The sequence below is a fragment of the Haliotis rufescens genome, unplaced genomic scaffold, assembly GCF_023055435.1.
Source record: "Haliotis rufescens isolate VD_foot unplaced genomic scaffold, xgHalRufe1.0.p SCAF_1, whole genome shotgun sequence".
NCBI classification, from domain to species: Eukaryota; Metazoa; Mollusca; class Gastropoda; order Lepetellida; family Haliotidae; genus Haliotis; species Haliotis rufescens.
This window is the reverse complement of record NW_025963779.1, coordinates 40283007-40296797: the sequence shown is the minus strand read 5'-3', so window position 1 is coordinate 40296797 and position 13791 is coordinate 40283007.

Genomic DNA, 13791 nt, shown 5'->3' with positions numbered 1-13791 from the left:
CATAATCACGTACAAATATATGTTTAATTTACCAGCCGCTTCCTGAAGCTTCGTTATCTGTATGGTGGCACCCTCGCTAGCATTTTCTATTCTCCTCCCACTGCCGTGTAATTGGTCATCGTCCGTTGTTCGCATGTCGAGCCATAGCGCGTACTTCGTTGTGAGGTATTCACCCATCGATACACTCCCGAGAGACAGATCTTTCACGACCGCGTTAACTTCCGGAGAACGTTTTATAGAAGGAAGTTTTTTAATCTCATCCCACTGGTGATACGCTAGCATTCCTTGGCTATATAGTTGATTAGGAACGCCCTCGATAGTCAATTCTACTTTTGTAATCTTGGGATTGTAAAACTTCTCGGTATTTCTTTTAAACGCATCAGAGGGGTCCTCGAACAACATTAAAATACCCTTCAGCGACCTCGTGGGAACGTTTAGATTGATATTCCACATCGTATCTTTTTTGTCCCTCGTGATCTTTCGGTGTCGCAGCACGCGATCGTACAAAATGGCTAAACTTCCGGTATACTGGTTACGAATTTGTCTGGCTAATTCGGGATCCGTTATCATATCGTACTCCAGCGATATATTGTCAATTGAATAGCTAGCATCTTCATTAGCAGATCTGATTACTCTACCGTAGTCATTAAAAGTGAGTTCGTATTCTAACCTATCGCCTAGGGATGCTTGATAAAAGGGCATGTGGGAATCTAGTAATTCAAAGTCTAGGGGAACATAGAATCTGTTACCTAATGCGTCAGCAACGGCCTTATCTTTTTCGTTGGTATCAACACCATTTTTAGCACCCACGCGCAGTCTCAATGTGTTCTTATTACAAATACCTTGGTACTGTAAGTTTTCCCGCTCTTTATCCGTTCTCCAGAGATCCATGTAGCAATAGTATACATCGCTATCGTCGATACTCAAAACCTCATTACCGCTAATTTTAATCGCAATTTTCTTAACGATAGCATGACCTATGTTCTGAACGGGCTCTCTGTTAACGTCTGTAGAAGTCAAACTTATCGTAAATGCCAGTCGGACAGTTCCCGGAACTAACACATCGTGTGCGCCGAGATTAGGAAAGCGAAACAGAAGCGTTTGATTCTGATCGATGGTACTAGGGTTATTAGTTATAGTTACAGACTGACGAATTGCTTTGACCCCTAATGGATCTCGAAGTCTACGTTGTGGGTTTAACTTGTGTCCGTATTGCGAAGACATTGTTTATATTGAAATTATGTACCCTATGTTTAATATAAAAATGGCTAATTTTGAACATAATGACTTTGATCTAAGTACCTTTGATGACTTTGATAACCCAATCGAAGAGGGTACTGATGAAACCAGGTTTAGTAGTCTTAACGATGAACTTTTACAATCGTCCGTCAATGATTATTACGATGCATTAAAAGATGATAAAAATTATGTTATCCCAATAGGTCGTGACTATTCAAAGTTTATGCTAGATAGTAAAGGAATATTACGACTGCGTGACTCTCCGCATATTGATCTTATGCATTATAGTACTCGTAAGCCCCTAGCCTTGTCTACTATAGCTGGTAAACATAGCCACGAGTTTGTTCGTGATAAATTAGGTTTTGTAGAATACGGACGACTTCCCGCGAAGACTACTAAGGTTCTTCAAACCGTGCGTACTGAACTCAGTAATACAGAAAATTTTTGAAGAAGCCTCTAACGTGGCCTCGAACGGACTCGGAGAAATCTTAGATACCTATTACGATAATTCCACGGTCAGTGTATCACCATATTCAGAGTTCAGTATTAGGGAATTACGAGGTCTTGACAAGGCAATGCGAACAATGCGGGGAGAACTCATCAATAATATAGCCAAGATATCCGAAATCGACAAGCATATAGCTCAAGAGAAAACAAAACTCGAACAGGCGGGCGATGAGTTCAGTAGACGCCGCGTAGCGGAAAGATTGCGTAACTTAGAAGACGAAAGATCGGCCCGCCTCGAGGCTGCTTCCAGTAATAGAAAGGCACTTCGTTCGCAAATCAGTCGTATTCGAGAAACTATCGATCAAGTCCTCAACGATGACACTACACTGGCCGATAAAATTAAAACATTGTTCAGAGAACAGGGAATAATCATTGCCAGTATTTTAACCGCGTTGGGATTTATTATATCGACTTTGACTCTCTCGTTAACAGGTGGTAGTACAGGTGGTGGCGGATCACCGCCCAGGGATAAAAACGGTATAAAAGAGTGGATAAAAAAGCATTTAAAAGCATTAGGTTCAGCACTGGGAAAGCTCACTGAGAAAGCCGCGGCCGCACTTCCCGGTATAATAGGGAGTGTAGTTTCCTGGCTATTGAATTTATTAGCTAAGACCACCACTTGGCTTAGTCAAAACTTGTGGGGGCTGATCGTAGCAATTGCAGGGCTGTTGTACGTGTTCGCTAAGAACTATTTAACCACCAAATCAGTTCGCTAACCAAATCATGAGTAAGCCAACCCAGACTCCACCCACTACAAGCGCTGTTTTTTCATCGATATGTTGTTGATTTTTAGCCTCAATATGCGGTGGTACTTGTGTTTGAGCATTACTAGATGGTTGTGAAACATGTGGTGTTTGCGGCTTGACTATTCCCTTTTCGCCCGTGATCGTTTGCGTTATTAATTCGACGTTAATATCTGAATTTATACCTGGTTTTTGTTGATCGGTAGCGATAACAATTTTATTATTATAACCTATCACTTGACCGATCTTAAGTTCCATATTACTCGGAGACATGTATAGTCCCGGCGCATAAACGTAGTCCACTTTGGATTGAGCGTACTGTAATGCATCTTGAAAACGCTTTATAGATGATGGTATGTCAACTGGTGAATTAATGGCGTCCTCCACGTTTGAGACAAACTGTTTTTGCGCATCGAACGCCGTCCCAGTACCGATAATGGATGTTCGTGTTTGCGATTGTGCTCCGAGAATTGCCCACACATAAGTTCTTATCGATTCATTAACTCTTTCAAATCCTGGGTTAGTAAAATTATTTTCCGTTTTATCATTAAGAAATTCATTCCAAGCATCTGTTGTATCGTTTGGATGCACAAACTTTGTTATAAGATAAGGAATGCCACTCTCAAAGTTCATACGATCTGCTCTAAACTGTTTACTCGAGAGAGCAAAGCCTGAAGGGATCACACCCGCTTTAATTAAATAATCGCTTTTATCTTTAATAGTTCTTTGTCCATTGTACGGAATACCTAGACCATGGCTAGGTCCTTTAATGCGCCAATCTTTACTCGTAGAAACATTAAATTCATTACAAATACGTTCGAAGGCCCTCTTATTATAATGATTATTTGCATGATTCCATGCTGGATCCATCGGTAATGGAGCACTAATTTCTTTAAGTATACGTCTAATCTGATAGTACACGTGAAATAATATAACAGACTTATATAGTTTAAATCCTGGGGCATTAACAGATACGCCACATCCCGTTGTGGCACACCATACGGCAAAGTTTAACTGATTCTGCCAAAATTGCATCGGACGGTTAAACCAATCGTCAATCATTTTATCGTTAGTTGCCGTGAAACTGTATTTTTCAAAGATATCGTGGAATTTAACGGTAAACTCAGCACCGGAGGCAGTTACTATAATCGATTGATTAGTAATGTGAGTCGATTTCATATTTAAGTTATGATATAGTATCATTGTATATTTAATATGTATGTTACACTCCCGGGAATAACAAATGGTCAGTCTATTGAACTGCTTCATACTATCGATAACTGGGATGGACAACTCGAAGTAGCTCTATGCAATGTAACGTATTACCCGCTGTGGACCAATATAAGTGCTGCGAAAGATAATAATAAGATACATATAATAGGTGAAAACAATGGTATTGAAAAATTCATTACTATACCTGATGGGTATTACAGCGTATGCTCACTCAATGATGAAATTTTTAAGCCTAATGGAATGAGTCTCACACAAAATGAGTCGAATGGGACAGTGAAAATCGACTCTGGAGAAAACACCGTAATTCTTATCCCATACTTAGAAGTTACACTTGGATTTCATCATAGAATAGGAATTATAAATTCTAACAAACCACGACAGGGAATAAAATTACCCGATTTAGTTCCCTATAAAGAGTTGTTCATCCATCTTGATCAAATAAGCACGACGGATAATATTCAACTAGAAAGTCCTTCAACTCTGCTCAGAAGTGTTCCAGTGAAAAATGAAAAATACAATAGCGGTAGAACGGAATCATTCTCGACATTACAATATAAAAAATTGAAGCGTGGTATTATTTCAGACCTCAAAATTTCTGTATTAGATGTAAAACATCAACCTGTACATATAGGATACTTAAGTGTAACACTCCATATTAAAAATAATGGTTGATGCATCAGGCCCTGGAACAGTAAGACAATGTAATACAATTGCGCTTTCCGATCTCGGAGACACGGAAGGATTCGGTAAACCCGGCACCGATGGTAAGTTATACGCTTTACACTTACACGATAATGTATACAATCGGAAAGAAGTCACATTCACGGGTAATCTAGGAGATTTAAGCGATGTTGATGTTAGTAGACTCCTTAAAAACACTTCGTACAATATTACTCGCAACGACGATTATAAATGGACTATGATCGAAGCAAACATCGAGTGGCTACTGAATATCGTCATTACCCCACCTTATGTGATGATGGGTAAGGGACATAATTTAACTAAGATAATAAATAGTGGCATCGTACTCGCGGCTTATATCCCGTCAAAACGAAAAAGTGTGTTAGTCACTCCCCTGCCAGAAAACCCAGGTCATATGTTATATAGTCGTCCGGCCTTAAAAAATGTTACTTTAAATTTGGTTACTGAATTCGAAGATATTAAAGATAACTTGAGTGCAATACCTAATCTTTCTACGCTTATTATTGAAGTCTTGTTCGGAGATGCACCGGAAAATGCCTTCGATATATTACCAGGTCTATCGATTAAATGGCTCAAGAAACACGAGCGTCAACGTTGCAGTATTATTCATATCGGAGCATCGCCCGTTGCAACCCTCGAGGGGGTCCAAATTATTAAAAGTGACAGTATTTCTCTTTCTAAGATATTCTTGCCGTATAATATACATTTGATAAGATTGATGTATAGTCTCAAAACATTTAAGCAAGACCAATTAAAGACTATTATATGAACGTAATATACACTATGAGTTTATATCCGACGCTCGGTGAAGCATTTGAAAAGATGGATACTGTTGATGGATTTCGATTACATCAAATAAGCGACATAAAACATCGAATAGGGAAGGAGAGGGAGTTGAGACTTGGATTGTATAAAAAGTATCGCAGAGCCGTGAATGCTCTGGACGGAGTTGACACCGCGCTTGTAACGGCTAGCATGGGACTCGGTGAAGCGGGTATCGGTTTACTATCAACTATAATCGCCGTGCCTATCGTGCTCGGCATGGAAATAACTGCTGGAGTCTCGGGACTGGCAGGAATAGCGATAAAATTCATTTCTCGTAGGTTACAAAAGAAAGCATTAAAACACGATAGTATTCGGATACTGGCCGAAGCAAAGTTGAACAGCATTGAGGATCATATTTCTACAGCAATGGCCGATTGTAAGATATCCGAGGATGAGTTTCGTTTAGTGCTGTCGGAGCTCACCAAATACAATGAAATGAAGCAGGAGATTCGATCAAAATCTCGTAAGACCAGTGGTATTAGTGAAGACGGGAAAAAAAAGTTCATAAAACAGGGGAGGCAACAAGCGCGTCATTTATTCCATGCCAAAACCAAAGAACTGGTTGGAGATTAAAAATAGATTGTTTACAATCGTGTGATTACATTTAGACAAATGCTAACATAAATATATAATAATGGAGAAAGCTATTCAATGGAAAGAATTACCACAAGGTTTTTATTATATCAGTGATGCCAAACCAACCAAATACGGTTATCAATTGTTTCTTATCAATTTACAAAAAGAGTGTAGTTATATAGTCTGGTCTCCTAGTAAAATGAACGAAGAACTTAATAAAAATGTTGAATATCGCTTTATCGATAAAAATAATAAAGAATATTTTTATTATCATTTAGACTCATCTAAAGCAATGATTGGCCCCAGGTATTGGTGAGCTAGGGTCAATTTAACTTAATCTCATGACTATCGTTGAATCGCATAATCATTTTGGCATAAAACATTCCATCTGTAGTAGCAGTATAGGTATATAAATCCAGCTCCAGTGGAAGTGAGCCAGAACCCCTATTACCTATACTACTTCTGCTGAGCTCGCGCCTGCCTCCATCACCCGCAGTCGGCGCCGAGTTCCTCCCATCTCTCAACGCCCATGTCCACCACCCTCAAGTCCCGAAAGTAGGCGTGTTTGAAGCGGAGGTTACCTTTTGCCGGAGTCGAGCAAAACGTAAGGACCTCTTTCGGCATCCGCCCGTCCTCGATGAGACTTGGTGTGCTCCCACACTCTCTTCTGGCGAGGATCGTTAACCCTCTCTGATCCCCATGCTGATCCCACCTCCGGCTCGTAGTTGTTGACGGAGACCACTGGAACTGCTCGTCGTCCTGGCTTATCATGCTCGTCTTCCTCAAGCTGGTGGTATAGCTGAAGTCCTGGCATGCACTTGAAAAGCAGCCCATGAGGTTTCCATCTGTTTCTCTGAGTGAGTAGCCAGAGCCACGTCGTCTGCGAAAAGGAGGTCTCTTATGAGAGCTTCACGAACGCACTTTGTTTTATTTTTCGTCGTCAGGCGAGCCAGATTGAAAAGCTCCCCATCCTATCGTTGATTTATAGACTCCGTCGGTCCAGGGTCCAGGAGGCAGTATGCAGCCCTTGTTTTCTACCTTGGGGAAGTCGAAAGCATTATAGTCTGGAAGGTAATATAATTTTAGGTACGAACGTTTACTACAATATCTGAAAAACTATTGGACCTACTCCAGTCAAAGTATGAGATTATTAAACAGTCATACATAACTGGATATTACATTGAAAGACAATCGGTGCATGAATAAAAGATCTGTCTATTAAGCTATCACTATATTTCATCAACAACCAGACCTGTTCGTCAGGGGTGGAACGAGCATTGATTGTAACAGCCTTCTGCATAATGCTACCACTGCGTCACAGGGCCATATGACGCAGTTGAACCAATCAACTCAACTCGAAAGGGTGCACGGGAATCACGCACGTTGAGACGCCAAACGCTAACATCGTAATCGTGCGTGCGTGATTCTGGAGCATCACTCCAACTTCTGTGTTATTACATACATCTTCCGTGTCATAACATACATCTCCTGTGTTATTAAATTCATCTTCCGTGTTATTACATACATCTCCTGTGTTATTACATACATCTTCCGTGTCATTACACACATCTCCTGTGTTATTACATAAATATTCTGTGTCATTACATGCACCTCCTGTGTCATGACATACATCTCCTGTGTCATTACATACATCTTCCGTGTCATTACACACATCTCCTGTGTTATTACATAAATATTCTGTGTCATTACATGCACCTCCTGTGTCATGACATACATCTCCTGTGTCATTATATACATCTTCTGTGTCATTACATACATCTTCTGTGTCATCATACACCTACCTTGTGTCATTACACACATCTCCTATGTTATAACATACATATCCTATGTCATTACATACGTCTCCTGTGTCACTACATACATCTTCTGTGTCATTACAAACATCTTCTGTGTCATTACATACATCTTCCGTGTTATTACATACATATCCTGTGTTATTACATACATTTCCTGTGTCATTACAGACATCTCTAGTGTCATTACACACATCCCCTGTGTCATTACATACATCTTCTGTGTCACTACATGCATCTTCTGTGTCATGACATACATCTCCAGTGTCATTACATACATCTCCTGCGTCATTACATACATCTCCTGTGTCTTGAAATACATTTTCTGTGTTATTACACACAGATAATCTGTGTCATTACATACAACTCCTGTATCATCTTTAGTGTACATACCTCTCCTATTTACAAACATCTTCTGTGTCATCTTCTTTGTCATTATACACATCTCCTGTGTCATTTTCAGTGTTATTACGTGAATCTTCTATGTCATCTTCTGTGTCATTACACACATTTCCTGTGACATTTTTAGTGTAATTACATGTCTCCTATGTCACTTCATACATTTCTGTGTCATTACACACATCCCATGTGTCATCTTCTGTGTCATTACACACATCCGATGTGTCATCTTCTGTGTCATTACGTCACGATATGGCTGAAATATTGCCGATGTGACGTTAAATTTCACTCACTCACTCACTGTGTCATTACACACATCCCATGTGTCATCTTCTGTGTCATGACACACATCCCCTGTGTCATCTTCTGTGTCATTACACACATCTCCTGTGACATTTTCAGTGTAATTACATGTCTCCTATGTCACTACATACATTTCTGTGTCATGACACACATCCCCTGTGTTATCTTCTGTGTCATTACACGCATCCCCTATGTCATCTTCTGTGTCATTACACACATCACATGTGTCATCTTCTGTGTCACTACACACATCCCATGTGTCATCTTCTGTGTCATTACACACATCCCATGTGTCATCTTCTGTGTCATTACACACATCCCATGTGTCATCTTCTGTGTCATTACACACATCCCCTGTGTCATCTTCTGTGTCATTACACACATCCCATGTGTCATCTTCTGTGTCATTACACACATCCCATGTGTCATCTTCTGTGTCATTACACACATCCCCTGTGTCATCTTCTGTGTCATTACACACATCCCATGTGTCATCTTCTGTGTCATTACACACATCCCATGTGTCATCTTCTGTGTCATTACACACATCCCATGTGTCATCTTCTGTGTCATTACACACATCCCCTGTGTCATCTTCTGTGTCATTACACACATCTCCTGTGTCATCTTCTGTGTCATTACACACATCTCCTGTGACATTTTCAGTGTAATTACATGTCTCCTATGTCACTACATACATTTCTGTGTCATGACACACATCCCATGTGTCATCTTCTGTGTCATTACACACATCCCATGTGTCATCTTCTGTGTCATTACACACATCTCCTGTGACATTTTCAGTGTAATTACATGTCTCCTATGTCACTACATACATTTCTGTGTCATGACACACATCCCCTGTGTTATCTTCTGTGTCACTTATACCTTTGATCACTGCTGAACATGGATTCAGATTGCAATCTTTACTGATATTTCTTTTCGCTGAACCTATTTTAAACTTTTTGCGAGTGAAATAGTGCTCTACAGAACTTATTTGTACACAAATCCGTTTATTATCCTGAGCCTGGTAAACACATTCCATGCTGCATTGGCGATACTCCGTACCAGGACACGAGTCCATGCCTACCTGTAAACAACCTGCCACGCCCACTCGTCAACATTTTAACGGTTATTTTACCGAAAGACATTTGTGTTTAAAATTCTCACAAGATGGTTAAATCATCCTGGTGTGAAACGTGTACCGGCTTCTCTGAAAACGTAAGATATTTACACAATAGGTTAGTAATTTAACTATGTACATGCACATACAACCGTGAAGATCTGGCGACGTAAGGTGTTAATTAACTTATAGAGATAGATAGCGCTAAGGATTATGGGTCATGTCCGAATGGGGTTTATGATCAGAGGTGATGCGCAGGATCTTTGCAGATTGTATTAAACAGACAAAAGTGATAGAATTTCGGATTTTTTGGAAACATGGACAATTATGTATTGGGGAAACCTGTTGACGTGGTTTCCACTGTGACGATTCCATCCATATAGCTAAGGAGGTTGGTGACCAGAGTTAGTGAATGCATAAGAAAGTTGAGACACTTGTGCTGTAGAAATCAGTGATAAACTTGAAATGGTCGAATTAGAGACAGCACTTATTGCCACAGGTTTACCTAAATTGCACCGAAAGCTAGCTTATATAATGAAACTGGTTGGCATCCTTTAAGTTCAAGAAGAAGACATAAAGAAATTGTCAACAGAATTGTCAACAAACAGCTTCCGGAGTATCTTCAAGATTTACTTCTCCCTAAAAATGAAACGTTGTATAATTATCATCTAAGACTTAAAACTCTTTTTGCAATTTCTAAAGCTAGAACTAATACCCTTCAGACGTGGCTGCAGTTAGTTGTGGAACACTTTTCAAACTGAAATATAGGACACTGCTTCATTGTCAGTATTTAAAAATAAGATAATCCATGTTTCTGTAACTATGCTGTGACTTTATCGAAAACAAGTAAGTTCTTGAAAACAATTATTATGCCTCAGCCAGTTGAACTAAAGAGAAAATTGTTTGCCACAAAAATTACACTGTTGCAATTTTATTTTCTGGTAAAGTCTTCTGGCAATACTGGATATCAGACGCCGATATCCTTCGTCATTCTTCTTGTAAGGCCTGCCGAATCTGTTGGAAATTCTGGGAACGTTGAGGCAGGTTGCGAACCCTTGGGCCCAGATCAGGACATGTCTTGAGATTTGGCAGGTCAGGACAATGTTGTGTCACCTTCCTGCTTCAGACGGCCGACTGCAACACGGGCTCTGTGCAGACGTGCGTTGTCACCCTGGAACTCAAAGTTCTGAACTACGCACTGGCCAGATAGGATGACCACTGAACGTAAAAGTTGGTCCTCTTAACGTTGACCGGCCAAGATCATAAGATCCGGCCTTGTTTCCGTATGTGATGCCAGCTGAGCCTATGATGCTGCCACAACCATACCTGTCGTGCTCTTGGATTGCTGCCGGATAGTACCTCCCTTCGCGCCGTCTCCAAACACGCTGTCTGCTATCTGTAAAACATAAACTGGACTCGATGCATTCCTCTGAAAGGACGTCCCCATTTCAGACCCGCAATTTTCAACCTGTTTCGTATCGTTGAGGTCGAAAGTCGGTTTCCTGTGGCAACCCTGGAGTTGTCCCTCAGTTTTGATACAGAATTGACTCACATCCGTCTTTCTAGGCCTTCCTCTAACCCACCCTAACTATAACCCCAGCCGTTTGCCGATATATTTCCATCAGTCGGGATATCACACTCTTCCAATGTATCGGGCAACTTCATTCTGTGATTGGCCAGCTTCAATCATGCCTATTGCGCGCAAGTTTTCATTTCCATTGTACTTTTGGAGGCATTTTCCTTCGTTGTACCGGATCAATGAACCACGTGGTTGTGATGTTATTGGCACATGCAAGTAACCAGGATGTATAACCATGGACAGTGTATTTTACGTGTGCAGTGTACAGAGTTTGCTATCCTAGTTTAGTAACTGTGTCGCGTGCAACAAATCTGGTCACTTCATTCCTAGGTGCAGACTATTTGATATTTGAGGGTTGGGATATATGTTTTCTTTTCACATAACATTACAAATTCAACGGATGAAAAGAATGTTAAAATGATCTCACTATTCACTAAAACATAATAATTGTACAGATGTAGGTTATGTTTAAACAAAACAATAAAAATACCAGTAGAATAAATCTTTTTTATATCAATACAACCCCATCTGTAGCAAAGCCAAGTATGTAGTTTTCGTCAAATTGACAGACAATTTGTTTGTACTCACAACTGTTGGAGCTCTGTACTTTTCAATTAATAAGAATGTGTATAATAGTCATAAAAGGCAAAACATTTGATGTAACTTGAAACTAAACGAGGGAAAATCAATGGCATAAACACCACAAAAACAATTTGCTGAGTAATGAACATGCTGCTTTATCCAGATCAGTGGAAATTGAGTTTGAAAATGCTGCTGCACATACAACATTCCAACCTACAAAGATACGGGTATAAAAACCGATGTATTGTTCATTCACACCCAGACCGTTGGGCAGTGACAAATAACTCGCCAACAGATCTGACAGTAGTTGAATGATTGACACCAGGCTGATGGCCCGTTACAGGCAGACTTTGCGGATGGGAGACAGGCATAGGAGTGTCACCACCCCCAGTGTCACCTCCCCCAGGAACTGCTATTTACTTGTCTCAGACATTGGTCATCCTGTCTGTTGAAAACTGAGTCGATACAATATCAAGGCTTACAGACCACTACGAAGCGTAACGCTGACAATGACGTTGAAGACATCGGTGGGCTCGAACAGCACGATACTGGCAGAACAGAAACTGGCAAAGTGTCACAGGCGAGAGCAAGACTCCAGCTTTTCAGAGCAAATGGAAGAGTACGTGTCTACTTTAGACACAGAGAACGAATAAAACGTTGCTGCGTTCATGACGTCGAACCGTTTGGAGATGACGGCACAACTGTCCTCATCATCCAAACTATGGACATAATACCTTAATTTTGTCTTCTCATTCACGACATAACTTAATTTACAAATATGTTTCTTACAGGTATGTCTTAGAAGTATGTGTCTTGATATTGACCCTGTTCGTTTGTTTGAACAGACAATGTCGGTTGGTAACGCTTAATTTTCTCGTCAGTTTTGGTTATTGCAATATACTAGTTGTATATTTATATAAATGTATGTATGTTTAGGTTATATTGTTGTTCCAAGTGAGGGTAAATGATGCTTAATGGGAATTTCACATCAGAGCCAAGAACTGCCTCAGCCATATCGCAGCAGGACAAGTGGAGTAACAGTCTCATGTTGATGTCCCTTTCATCCTCATGTCTTTATGCCAAAAGAGTATTGCTCTGCTAAAGAAATACTCTGTATTGATGCGGATGACCGTATTGAGGTTGAGAGTTGTTTTTCATAACATTATCAACCGTGTTATGTTTAACCCCGTCCCAATGACAATATTATTCCTCGTATATACGAGGACAGCTGATACAACGTCTGGGATGTCAGCTGGAGAATAACACTTGACCACATTCTATGGATGGCCACGCAAGTTAATCCTTCACAAAACACGTTGAGCAAAGTGGTCGGAATTCGCAACACATTTTTGCGCTTTACCGGGTTAACCATCCACACGGGGTCCATACAATGCTGTATGCAGCATAGGCCCGCCCATGTGACGACGCTATCTTATGATGTGGGCATGTACAGCGATTCAGCTGTCTGCATGAGATAATAATCAGCCCATGACAGCTGATATGTCCGGTATTAAATGTATTTTGAAATTTTACTGTATTATAATGTATTATGAATCTCGGTGTGTTCCGGGTGCATATTTATTATAGGGCGTAACCTTTCTTTACAGCGTTAAGTTAATAACTATTAAAAATTGCACTCCTTGATGTCACATTGTGATAACAATGCACGCACTGATGGGACGGATGCAGGTCAGGCAATCACTGGATTGTCTGGTCAAGGCTCGATTATTTAGAGATCGACGTCATATAGCTGGACTATTGCTGAGAATTGTGCACGCGCTGATGTCAGATTGTTAGAACTATGCCAGATTTGTATGTACTGGATAACACTTTTATCTATGTATCTATTTGTTTCTTGTAGAATATGTGTTTCAAATGAAAGAATAAGTTCAACATAAGTGAAGTTGAGTATCATTCCCCTGTGATTCAAGATAAAAACCGATTGCAAAACTCTATGCTTGCCCTTTGAGTTGTCAGGCGGATTGTTGCTCATACCTTGAAGCAGGGTTTATCCGCTTCACACATTATCCCTTGCCGATGTAGGAGGCCCAACCTAATCCCCGGCTCAAATCACTTGAGAGTGACTTGGGCTTGGACGGAGATCACTTTGGTGTGACTTGGACCCGGGCGGAGATCACTTAAGTGTGACTTGGACCTGGGCAGAGT